We start from the raw sequence: 12,902 nt of genomic DNA on the forward strand, positions 1-12,902 counted from the left end.
AGTTCTGTGCCCAGGGCTATACGGGAGATCGGACTAGATGATCACAGTGGTCCCTTCTGGCCTTGGAATCTATGTATAACACTGACAGATCCCAGTTGTGGGCAGGCAGGGTTGAACCTGGGACCTCTGGAGTCTAGTGCATGAGCCTTTACAGCCTGAGCTAAAAGACAAGTGGCTGTTAGCTGAGGCTGTAGAGCAGACTCATTAACCTACGTGGTCTCTGTGCCACTAGATGGGACAGAGCACCACACCCAGGAGGTGCGTGGGTTAATTTTTTTTTTTTTTTTTTTTTAAATAGGAGATATACCAATCTCCTAGAACTGGAAGGGACCTTGAAAGGTCATTGAGTCCAGCCCCCTGCCTTTGCTAGCAGGACCAATTTTTGCCCCAGATCTGTAAGTGGCCCCCTCAAGGACTGAATTCACAACCCTGGGTTTAGCAGGCCAATGCTCAAACTACTGAGCTATCCCTCCCCCCAAGAAAAGAGGGCTTGTCCAGGATTTGAACCCGGGACCTCTCGCACCCAAAGCAAGAATCATACCCCTAGACCAACGAGCCAACTATGCATGATCTCCGGAACAGCCAAATTAAACAACAAAGCCAAAAGTGAATTTTAGATTAAATCACAGGTACTCACATGGGAAACCCCATTCTAAGAGCTCCAATTTTCCAGTCCAGGAACAGAGAAAAACCATGTAACCTCTGTGCCCAATCAAAACAGCCTGAATCTCTAGTATCAAATATTCTCAAAGAACTACTCACAAGCAAACTACTGAACATGACATATTTGCAAAAACGATTCTATGAATAAAGCCAAGCCACCAGTGATGCGGAGTAAATCACAGTCTGCTCACAGATGGGTCCGGAACTCAAATTCAGTAAATAAATATTTAGTTATTCATGATTTCCCAGCTCTCATACACACAGGGCCAAGATGTTCTTCCCCAGCCCATGCCTGAGAGGCCAGCGTTCATGAGAGTTCAAATCCAAGGTCCCCAGTCCATAAAATCCGTACAGGCCTCCCTGCCATCAGCACAGCAGGGATCTGTGCAAACAGGCAGCTGACTGCAGGATCTGAACCTTGAACCCAGGGAAGAGCTTTGTGAATTTGGGGTAGAGGCAGCATAATGTGGGTGGGTCTCAGCTCCGCCTGCTGCTAGAGGCAATGTGAGACCTGCCCAGTATGCAGGGCAAGGCTACTGGGCTGCTCATGGGAATGGAGGGACTATCTGGCAGGAGCAGACTTGGTTGAGGGGATCTGATTGCTCTCTATAAATAGAAGTGTGGAGGGGGCATGAGGGAGGGGCAGTGCAGTGAAGTTAGCAGTGTTTCTCAATGACTGTTCTGTGGACCAGCATCAGTCCCTCAGATCTCCCCGATACGGTTTAGGAAGGCAGCGAGCCAGTCCCTGGTATCAAATAAGTTGAGAAACACTGAGCTAAAGGATAATGCTGGCACAAGCATAAACAGGTGTCACCTGACCATGAGTAAATTCAGGCTGGAAATGAGAAGATTTTCAACCAACAGAGGAAGGAGGTTCTAGGGCAGCCCCCCTACTCCTAAATGCAGTGTGAGCAAACAGCTGAATCGGTTTTAAGATGGAGTTAATACATTAGTAACAGGATTATATGACGAGGTTTCCTGTGATAGTATAATACACTGCTGGGGACATCCAGAGCTGTGAGCCACTGTGTTGCCTCTGCTTCAGCAAGCGTTAGCTTTGCTGGCGATTAGCCGGTGTGTCAGCTGCCTCCCACCCCAGCCTGGCTGGCACCCCAGCCAACTCCTCAGGGCTCTGCCAGCCCAAACCTTGCCTAGCAGGTGACAACCAGTGAACTCCAGCCCCTGAGCTCCTCGTAGATGTCTCTCTGTAAAGCACAACCCTTTCACTGTGCAGTCACAGATGATATTAAGCGTGTTGCTTCTTTAGCAAGACAATAGACTGCAGCTTGTTCATTGAACTGGGGTTTGACAAACACTCTGGTTTCAGTCACAGCCCTGAATCAGTTTGCAGTAAAAATAAAACAAGTTTATTAAACAACAGGTCATGGGTGTAAGTGATACCAAGTATAAGGAGTAAAGATGGAGAGGGATACAAACAAACAAGTAAACGTGCTTTCTACTGGCTAAGACCTAACTCAGGCCTGCACAACTCATAAAGCGGCAAGGGCCACATTACTCCAAAGAAAACAGCTGAGGGCCAAAACCCCCCAGCCCCGCGGAAACACCCCGCCCCAGCGCTGCCTAGCCCTGTGGAAACAAACCCTCCTTCCCCAGCGCTGCCCTACCAAAGCAGCTGTGGGCCAAAAAGGAAGGTTAGGGATGGGGGGAGGGTGATACTTTATTAAGAATTTTTCAATTCAAACAATATTTTTAATTTTTTAATTTTTTTTATGAATCATGGAAAAATGAAAAACACCTGATCCGTTGAAAGAAAACATTTGTACTTTTCATAATTACCTTGCAAATTGAATGAGAGATATTACATCTCTTTTCAGCAACAAGCTTGTTGTATACGGGGGTCATATTTGAAGTGGATATTTTCATAATGTCTTCCAAATGGTCATCAGTCAGAGAAGAACATTGCTTGTTTTTATTCATGTTCATGATGGAAAATGTTTGTTCACATATGTAAGTGCTTCCAAAAATGCTAAATGTTTTCAGTGCAACTTCGATATGATTTTTGCATTTTTCATTGTCCAGACTTCTGTAGAAGTCCTGCAGGCTGCTTTCTCTGTGCTTATTTCGGTAAACTGCTGAACATTGAAGTTCAATAACCTCCAACTGCAAATCTAGCAGCATTTCCTCTGGATCCACAGAAATGGGATCTTCAATCAGCTTCAACTGGATGTCTTCTTCTTTAGACAAAGTAAGTCTTCTGTCAAATTCTTCAATCAAAAGATTAATGTGCTTTGTGTATTTTTCTCCTAACTCGGTGTGTTTGTGCTGAGGGATATGCTATGCACAAGTGGGAAAGTGACACATTTCACCTTTTGACAGCTGACTTCCAAAAAGTTTCGATTTCATTTTGAAAGCTTTCACTGCTGCACACATTTGAAATATAAGTTGATTTTTTTCTCTGAAATTGAATGTTGAGATCATTCAGGTGTTCTGTAATATCACAAAAGAAAAAGAGATCTTGATTCCAGGGCTCATTTTCAAGCTCTGGGAATTTTATTGGCCCATCTTCTAGGAATTTTGCTACCTCCTCTTTCAAAGCAATGAAAAGCTGGAGCACTCTTCCTCGACTCAACCACCTCACTTCCATATGGTAGATTAAGTCACTGCACTTGGCGTCTACCCCTTCAAGAAAGGCTCAAAATGTCCTATGTTTTAGTCCTCTAGAAAGGATGTAGTTTACAATGGAAACTATCGCTGACATTACGTGCTCAAATTTTAAGACTTTGCTACACGAAACCTGCTGATGTATAATGCAGTGATGTTTGATTATTTGTCTTCCGATAAAGTCTTCAAGAAGAGTAACTACTCTAACATTTTTTTCCACACATAGCTGGAGCACCATCAGTACAAATGGCTACCAAGTTTGTGAAATCTAATCCCAATTTATCGTTCATGCCCTTTATCACTTACTGGAGATTTCTTTTCCGGTTGTGCGACCCGTCATGGAGCACATGCCAACATGTTCTTCAGTAATTTCAAAGTTTTTATCAATACCTCTAATAAAAATAAGAAGTTGGTCGGTGTCTTTTAAATCGGTGCTTTCATCCATAGCGAGGGAGTAAAAGCAGAATTCACTGACTCTCTGCTTTAACTGATCACTTAGATTGGTAGAAATGTCAGCTATTCTTCTCTGTACAGTCATGCGTGATAGACTGACATTTTCAAATATTCCCCTCTTTTCTGGACATAACTCAGATACAGCAACCAACATACACTTTTTTAAAATCTTGCCTTCTGTGAAGCATTTCCCAGCAGCAGCAATTTCCTTAGAAATCTGAAAGCTTACTTTAGTAACCATATCGTTCTCAGTGCTCAGTTTCTTGAAAATTTGATGTTCTCCACTAAGGTTTTTCGCTAAACTGGCTGCTTTAATTATTTTTTCATTTGGGTTCAATTTGGCGAGATTGGGATGTTTAGTTTCAAAGTGCCGCCGAAGGTTGTATTCTTTCAGAACGGCTAACATTTCACGACACTCAAGGCACAGTAATTTGTCTTTGGAAACAGTACATAAGTATTTATTCGTCCATTCAGTGTTGAAAACTCTGTGCTTTGATTCTATTTTTCTCTTTTTTCTTTTCACTAATGATATCCATTATGAAGCTCAAGATTTTGTTGAATAAATTCACACACAAGGGAAACACTCACAGTCACACACAAAGAGAAGCGATATCTCACAGTGCATGGCACATTAGCAAGGCACAGATGGTGTGTGGAAGCCTGTAGAGAGGGAAGAAAACAGTCCACATAGGGTGACCAGATCACAGCAGTGAAATAGGACCCGCCCCATCCCTGCTTGGTCCCAACATCACATCCCTCTTCAACCCCCCCAAGGGTTACTATATTACTGCACACAGCAGTCTATCAATGCAGTTGTAGATAAATCTCTGCATTATGCATTTTTGAATAACTTTTATATGACTTTGTATTGAACCTTGGTAATACGTTATAGTGGTCCCCTAAGCAGGGCCGGCTCCAGGCACCAGCTTATCAAGCAGGTGTTTGGGGCAGCAACTCCGGAGCGAGGCGACACCTTCAGGTATTTGGCAGCTATTCGGCGGAGGGTCCCTCACTCCCGCTCGGAGCGAAGGACCTCCCGCTGAATTGTCGCGGCTTTTTTTTTTTTTGGCTGCTTGGGGCGGCAAAATCCCTGGAGCCGGCCCTGCCCCAAGATAATATAATTAAGGTAAAAGAAAAATTTCTTCTTTGCACATTTTTGAAGTAGAGTTCAAATTTGTGTGCCTTGAGACACATGTGCCCAAGCAAGTAAAATTCTTATATATTTAAAAAGTTTTAATTTGCAATTTGTGTCAATTTATTTGGGTTTTCAGATGGAGATGTCATAAGAAAAACAAAAGTTTGTGTTTTAAATTGAAAATTTTCCTAAAAAATATCAATAAATGATTATCAGCCAAGAATAAGACATGTAATTACAAATGCATTTTAATTTCCTTATTAGTCAAAATGTCAAAGACTGCTAAACTAACCTTACTGTTTTTCCCTGCAATCTTTTTCATTTGCCCATTCAATATAAACTCTGTCCAGATCTATCAGACCTCAATTCAGCTGGTAACTCTTAATACATGTCAGCACCTCACACTGAACTCCCCACTCGTTAGTTTCCCAATACACACAGATTTCTCCTCCCTCCCTCCCAGTGCCCTTCCCCGCAGCCCCACCACCACAACTAAACAATGCCCCACAGGGACCACCACTGCCCAGTGCCCTGACACACACAGATCTCCCCCACTGCCCAGCAACCCCAACAGGCCCCCAATGCCTTGCACCCCAAAACACACAAACTTCCCCCACTGCCCAGCACCCTCCACACCCTCACAGCCCAGCACTCCCCGCACACCACCCAGACACTCACTCCACCACACCCTGCCCCCTTTCCTGGCTGCACTCACCAGCCCAACTGGGAGGTCTCTGGCTCCTAGGGTGAGAGCGGCAAGGGGAGTCTCCTGACTCTCCACGTGCTGTGCCCACCACAAGCACGATCTCCATGGCTCCCATTGGCCAGGAAAAGCGCCAATGCGACCTGCTCGAGCTGCAGAGCGGGGCTTGAAGCGCCAGCAGCATGCAGAGACCCTAAGAGCCAGCAAGTCCCTCTGGCTCCAAGATTTGGGGGGGTTAAAAAGTGCTCAGGACGCAGCAGCATCTGAGCCCTGTGTACTGCTGGGGAGGGCAGCGGCACACAAGGGCTCCATGCCTATGTTCCAGTGGGAGGAGGCTGTGACACATGAGGGCTCCGTGCCTATGTCCTGCTGGGGGGAGGGGGTAGCAGCATGCGAGGGCTCCGTGCCTGTGTCCCACTTGGGGTGGAGGCAGGGATGAAAGTAACTTACAGGACTTACTGGTACTGCCGGAGTCCTGAGGGGGCATGGTCTCATCCAGAAGAGGCGTGGCTTCTCAAGATTTAAAGGCCCTGGTGCACCAGCTGTGGCTGGGAGACCCAGTGCCTTTAAATCAACCAGGGGCTCCCAGCTGAAGAGGTGGCTGGGAGCTCTTAGGGGCAAATTAAAGGGCCCGGGGCTCTGGCGGCTGGGGGGAACCCACAGCTTTGAGGGGCTGAGGCAGGGATTTAAAGGGCCCAGAGCTCCTGCCACTGAGGGGAGCCTGAGCCTTTTAAATCCTCTCCCCAGCCCGTCCGCCAGAGCCCTGGTGGGGATTCAAAGGGATCAGGGCTTCCCGGAGCCGCAGGGAGCCCTGAGCTCTTTAAATCCCAGCCCCAGCCCGGCCACTGGAGCCATGGCTGGGATTCAAAGGGCTCTGGGCTGCCCACAGAGTGTGGTGTTTCCCATGTGTGTGGGGTTTAGAATCCCCCCGCGGGCCACACAGTGAGCCTCCGTGGGCTGCATGTTGTGCAAGCCTGGCCTAACTGAAGCTACAGTCTTTGTTTCCTCTCCAATCTTCCATTTCCAGCAATGACTCTCTCGCTCTTGGCCAGGTTCCCCTAGTGTCTGAGGCTCTGGCTTTCCTTGCCTCCTCAAGTGAAGGATAACCCAAAGTCTGTCTGTGTATCCTTATATCTCAATGTCTTCCTTTGCTTCAGGGGTCAAATTGATCCTTTGGGGTTCAGCCACTCTGATGGGGAGGCAACTCCATCTTGACTAAGGTGTCCCCTGACATGTTCCAGCGTCATGCTTCCTGCTGCAGTTTTACCATGTGAATGTCCCGGTAGGAATTCCTGACACCAGTGGATTAGGAGTTGGCACGTTGAATCCCCAGCCACCACCTGAGCTTTGAAGTTTCTTTTTACGGCACATGTACATTGCAAACCCATCGTCACTGGTCACCCTGCTTCATTTGTATTCAAGACCTGGGCAGACCTGCTCTCTACTTCGTTCAAGACAGCATATCAGAGGGCAGCCAGAAATCCCCATGTAGCACTGGCACACATGTTTCACCAGGATATTATCATCCAATGTGTTATGAGTTTTTGGATGATACCTCACAAGGCTATTTTGTACAAATACCGTTGTAAAGGTATGTGGGGTGACTACAGGGATGCCTGGGGTCCCAAATAGCTGGCGGCTGGATAGCTGATGATCCAGGACAGTCCTATGGGGTTAGGTGACCCCCCATGGCTGGTGCAGAAAGAGCCTGAGAGCCTTAGTAGTAAATAGCAGAGCTCAGAACTGGCTGAGGCCTGGGTTTTTGAGGAGACCCCATCTTGTCTGCTATCTATCCACGGTGGTTATAGCGCACCCAGCAGTGTGGTGTTTGAGTAGAGGCTGTGTGCTAGGAGAGCTGATCTCTACTCAGCTTGGCCACAAATATCCTTTCACCTTAGGCAACATATTTAGCATCCTGTGCCATGCTGCTGGGTCAGTCTAGCAGCTTAGTGTCGTTTCCTCCCGCACACAATAGCTGTGTCCCAGCGTTTGTGAAGAATTACTACCAAGAGACATTAATATGCAGAGCATTCTGTTAGCTAGTCACCCAACCTTTAGATATTCAGCTAGTGAGTCCTAAGTAATAGCTCTGAGAAATAGCAGGAGAGCATGTTACTACTCATTAAAGAGAGATTGAGCATCCTGCTGCGAGCAAAATACAGAGGCACTTACAAAGCAATTCTTCCCGGCTGTGTTTACACAGAAACATCCCATGGCTGTTGGGATTTGCACAGCTGCCCTGGCTGTGGTCTCCAAGTACCATGTGGGTGGCCAGTATCTGAGACGTACAGAAGGCTTCATGGCATATCAGGTTTGTTCCTTGCTTGTGTTCTTGGGAGCTCTGCTCATGAATCTCTTTTTAAATCTATATCCAGGGAGTCGCCAGCTTACGCTGAAAAAGCTTCTCCACAAAGAATCTGGCAGCAAGCACTAATGGCAGCCAGACGTGGGCAGATTGAAGCTCATCCAGCAGCTGAGCCACCTCAACTCAGAGCAAGTTGGCGAGTGCCCATTGCAGCTGGGCGTGGGGAGGGGTTCATCATCTTTCTCTCTTCCCCAATCCTGGGGCAGGTAGGGGCTGATCTGCCCCAGCACAAGGTAGAGTCAAATAATGACCCCCGTCCTCCTCACCACACTTTGTAAATTAGTTAATGGAAAGGTAGCACAGGGTCACCACAGGCAGAAGCCGACACAGAACCAAGGCCACTGATAGACTAGACTCAAACCACAGCCACACCGGGCTTTGAGTATCCTATTGCTAAGTTCTGCTGTAGCTATTGAGTGCAGGATAGGTAGTACCAAGGCTTCTCATCTCCAATAGGCTGTGCTGCTGGCTAGCAAATACTTGTGTAACACATTGGAGAGGTAGGTTCCAGTCCTCCTACAGTAGCTGGTCCATGCGAAGGCCAGGGATTGGTGCTGTAGTTGAAGTGGCACAGAGCGGTGTTGGGGTTTGCTGTCCAACTCCTGCTTATGAGTCACAGAGCAGCAGTTTTGCTCCTTCGCTTTTCTTTTAAAAGCGGGTTGATTTAATCCGCGCAGTGAGAGAACACCCTTTGAGCCAGGTGTTACCCTTAAAGACGTGTACCTGTCAATTATGGTGAGATAGCAGCAAGATACAGGTGGCCCGCATGCCAGTCGCTCATCACACCTCTGAATTGCTGGGGTTCCATGCTGGAAGGTGGGAGGCAGGAGCTCTGCCTTGGGGCACAGTAGCTCTCAAGATGTATGTTGTTATTCAAGCAGGAGCCCAAGCTGTGCTGGTTGCTTCCTTGCCATGTGCGAGGACCAGTCCCTGCCCCCACTAGCTTGGATTCCATAGTGTTGGAGGGGGGAGGAGGGGCAGCATTGCTTCTGGATTTTAGGCTTTGCTAATTTTCCTTTGGTTCTCTGGCTTTGTGGGTTTTGGCTCCTCTGCCATTTCAGGATGAAAGACAAATTTGCTCCTTCCCTCCGTCCTTCTCCTGTCCTGGGCCTTGGCACCGCAACCCCAGCCCTCTAACACTGGCTGCAAGTGTGGCCCCTGGAGGGCACCATTTGGCTCACACCGCCAGATCCATCCTTGTGCTGTTGCAACCACCAGTGCAAGACAGCTTGCACCTTCCTTGCCAAAGCGCTGAGAGGGGCTGCAGCAGCCCCAGGCACAACTCTGACATGACCTTAATTTGTGCCCCTGCTTCAGTGTCCCCTGCAAGACTTTGCAAACTGCTGAAGAGCTGGGGTAAGAATGCTGCAGCCATGCCCCCCAGCGCTGTTCCTCCTTGGACCCTCCCCACCTCTGAATCCTGCCAGCACCAGAGGCTCCTGCAGAGGCAGTGCAGAGTTAGCATAGCTCTGGGGTCCCCTGTGCTAGGCCGTTCCCTTGAGGCCCTTCCCTCTGCCCTGCAGCTCTGGGGCAACAATGAATGGAGCTAATAATCTATTCCCAGGATGGTCTTAAAAGCATGTGGCGCTGCTGCCTTCCTCCTGGCCCAGCCTCAAGCCAAAGGGCACTGGAGCATCATCTCCATCTGGCTCTGTTATGAGTTCAAGCTGTTTTCTCGAGCCAGCCCCGGGGCAGGTGATTGGACAGAGCCAAGGGCACTAAGAAATGGCTTTCGTAAAATGTATGGGCTTGTGATTAATTCCCCTTCCAGACCTGATCCCCTTCCCAAGGTAAATTCAAATTAGCACCTCTTGGAGACCCTATTAGTCAAAGTGCAGGCCCCGGTGCGGTGGAATTAAAGGATGTTCCGTTTAGCATGAGGTGATTTCTCATAGTCCTGGGAGACGGCAGGCCTGCCAGGCTTCAGTAATTAACAGGCTCAGTGCACAGACACAGCCCACAGAACCACTCCCAGTGTCAATTCCACACACACCTCCTTAATACAAACGAACCGCCCCACAAACCAGAGAGCAGTGGAACCACGTGGCTTCAGTAATGTACCTTTCCACCCATGAGGCATCAGTCTGAACAGGGCCCAGGTCAATAGCACCTCAAAGTCGGTGCCAGCCAAACAGGGGTCTACATGAAATAAGTTGGCAGTTTCCCCCTCAACTCTCATGCTACAGGAGCTGTATTACCCTGAACACCCAGGCGACTGGCCCCATTCTGGCCTGTCCCAGCCCGTGGAGCGAGCAGATGGGTCATTGTGATGGGCTGCTCTACTCACTGCTGGATGGTGCCTCCTCCTGGCGGTTGTGGGGATTAGCTCTGCAAGGTCGATACCCCTTCCTGCCGTTGCACCCTATCTCTTTCTCACTCGGTAGCCCGTGTCTCACTCCAGGAGCTGCAGCTTCTCCTCGGTGACTCAGCCAGGCCACTCAAAGGTTTCCACTCCAGGGTGGTCTTTCTAGGTCTCTCTCCATGAGCAACGTCAGGCAGTCTGCCTGCCTGCTGTTTTATGTCACTCCAGCAGTGACTCCGACAGTCTTTGTATCCACTTCCCTCAGCAATACCACGTGGCAGTGGCTGGGAGGGGAACCCAGGCCCACCCGCAGCTCCAGGTTCCAGCCCAGGGCCTGCAGTGAACAGCTTTGGTCAGCACCTCATCACCTTACTGTTCTCATCCCTGGACACTCTCCTCCCAGGATCCTTCTCCCTTATCTCAGGCTTCCTCCCTGCTGCTTCCTACACTATTCCAGTCTCCTGACTTTATGGAAGCCACCTCTGTTCCCTCACAGGTGAGCTTCCTCCTAATCAAGGCTCTCCACGGTGGATGGCAGGTATCATAGGCTGGGGGGAGGTTTTGCCCCCCAAACATCCAGGCATGGCCCTGCCCATGCTCCGCCCCCAGGCCTCCCCTGCTTCCTGCTCAGCATGGCTCCAGTCTCCTTGGCTCTGACTCTGGTTGTGTCTGCACCACCCACCCTCCTGGTGTGCCAGTGGTGGGGGTTTGCAGTTGCGCTACCCACCCTCCCAGTGCTCCAGGGCTGGTAAGGAGGCCGGGGGTGTGGAAGGGGTGGGGCCTCGAGTGGAAGGGGTTGTCATAAACAGATAGCTAACGGTTAATGTCTCTTTCACCTGAAGCACCTGACCAGAGGACCAATCAGGAAACAGGATTTTTTTTTCAACTCTGGGTGGAGGGAAGTTTGTGTCTGAGTCTTTGTCTGTCTGCCTGCTTTTCTCTCAGCTATGAGCAGTGATTTCTGTTTTCTAATCTTCTGTTTCCAAGTGTAAGGACAAAGAGATCAAATAGTGAGTTATGTGGTTTCTTTTCTTTGGTATTTACATGTCGATAGTTGCTGGAGTGCTTTGAATTGTATTCTTTTTGAATAAGGCTGTTTATTCAATATTCTTTTAAGCAATTGACCCTGTATTTGTCACCTTAATACAGAGAGACCATTTGTATGTATTTTTCTTTCTTTTTTATATAAAGCTTTCTTTTTGAGACCTGTTGGAGTTTTTCTTTTCTGGGAAACTTCAGGGAAATTGAGTCTGTACTCACCAGGGAATTGGTGGGAGGAAGAAGTCAGAGGGAGATCTGTGTGTGTTAGATTTACTAGTCTGATTTTGCATTCCCTCTGGGTGAAGAGGAAAGTGCTTTTGTTTCCAGGACTGGAATTACAGAGGGTGGACTCCCTCTATTTAGATTCACAGAGCTTGTGTCTGTGTATCTCTCCAGGAGCACCTGGAGGGGGGAAGGGAAAAGATTTATTTCCCTTTGTTGTGAGACTCAAGGGTTTGGGTCTTGGGGTCCCCAGGGAAGGGTTTCGGGGGGACCAGAGTGCCCCAAAACACTCTAATTTTTTGGGTGGTGGCAGCAAGTACCAGATCCAAGCTGGTAACTAAGCTTGGAGGTTTTCATGCTAACCCCCATATTTTGGACGCTAAGGTCCAAATCTGGGACTAGAGTTATGACAGGGGTGGGGCCTATTCTCTCCACACACCTAAATCTCCTTCCTTTGTTGCTTAATTGGTTGATTGGCCCCAGCTGGCCTAATTCAGCTCTCTGAGGGCTGGTTTAGGGAGTACATCCCATCACAGTCTTGAAAAGTAACTCCTCTCTCATACCACCAGCTTAACCGGCAATCACCAACCCTCTGTTAAGCCCCAGCAAGAGGTGTAGGGAGCATTCATCTAGACAAGAGTATCGCTGAGCAGACTAGCAATAAAAGAATCTAACAATGGGATGAGCTGGGAATATGGCAATAGTGGAAATGGTGCAGACCACAATAGCTGTGTTCTAGTGAAGTTCATTCAGTTTGACTAACTAGTTCTGTTTTCTCAATATCTGTCTCACATGGGTGTGTAACAAGTGAGTTCCTAGCACTAAGCAGAGCTGAGCAGATGGATCAGCCACAGCTGGGTACCTCCACATCTAGGGTGGACAAAGGCTTGTTACTTTCATGTTTTTATCATGGTTAATTTGTCTGCTCTGTGTTTCTAATTGTCAGGAGGAGACCTCATCTTGCCTTTCCCAAAATATGACTTTTCTTGAGAGTATGGAGCATCCTCTGGAATATAAAGCTCAGCAGGGATATTGAGAGCAAAAGACAGGCAATAGAGGCTGTCTGTGTGTGTGTGTGTGTGTCTGTAGCCTATGCTTCCTTGTGTGCAGCAGATTCCACTTTCTGGAGCAGGTGTTGGGATTGCTGGACTCGCCACCAACATGTGCAGCACCAATCCGTCACCCTTGCCCTATAATAAAGAAGGGGAAGGCAGATTGTTCTCTGCAGAAAGAGGAGAAGAAGCAAATCTCAGAGAGTCAATGTTTGTGGAGCAGGGAAACCATGGAACCTCTTTACTTAGGAGGTTGGTGGCCCCACAAAAGCAGATTTGCAAACCCAAGCTATGGGAGGCACATTCTCCAGCTGGACGCACTTGATGAAGCAAACAAACTAGCC

At 48.3% G+C, this 12,902-nt stretch overlaps 1 non-coding gene across 1 annotated transcript; it reads right to left on the reverse strand.

Annotated features, from left to right (window-relative positions):
- Positions 1-486: 486 nt before the first annotated feature.
- Positions 487-558, reverse strand: TRNAP-UGG. Its single transcript has one exon. It is a non-coding gene; the product is annotated as a tRNA-Pro (tRNA).
- Between the last annotated feature and the right edge of the window lie 12,344 nt (positions 559-12,902).

The sequence above is a fragment of the Gopherus evgoodei genome, chromosome 15 (assembly GCF_007399415.2).
Source record: "Gopherus evgoodei ecotype Sinaloan lineage chromosome 15, rGopEvg1_v1.p, whole genome shotgun sequence".
NCBI lineage: Eukaryota > Metazoa > Chordata > Testudines > Testudinidae > Gopherus > Gopherus evgoodei.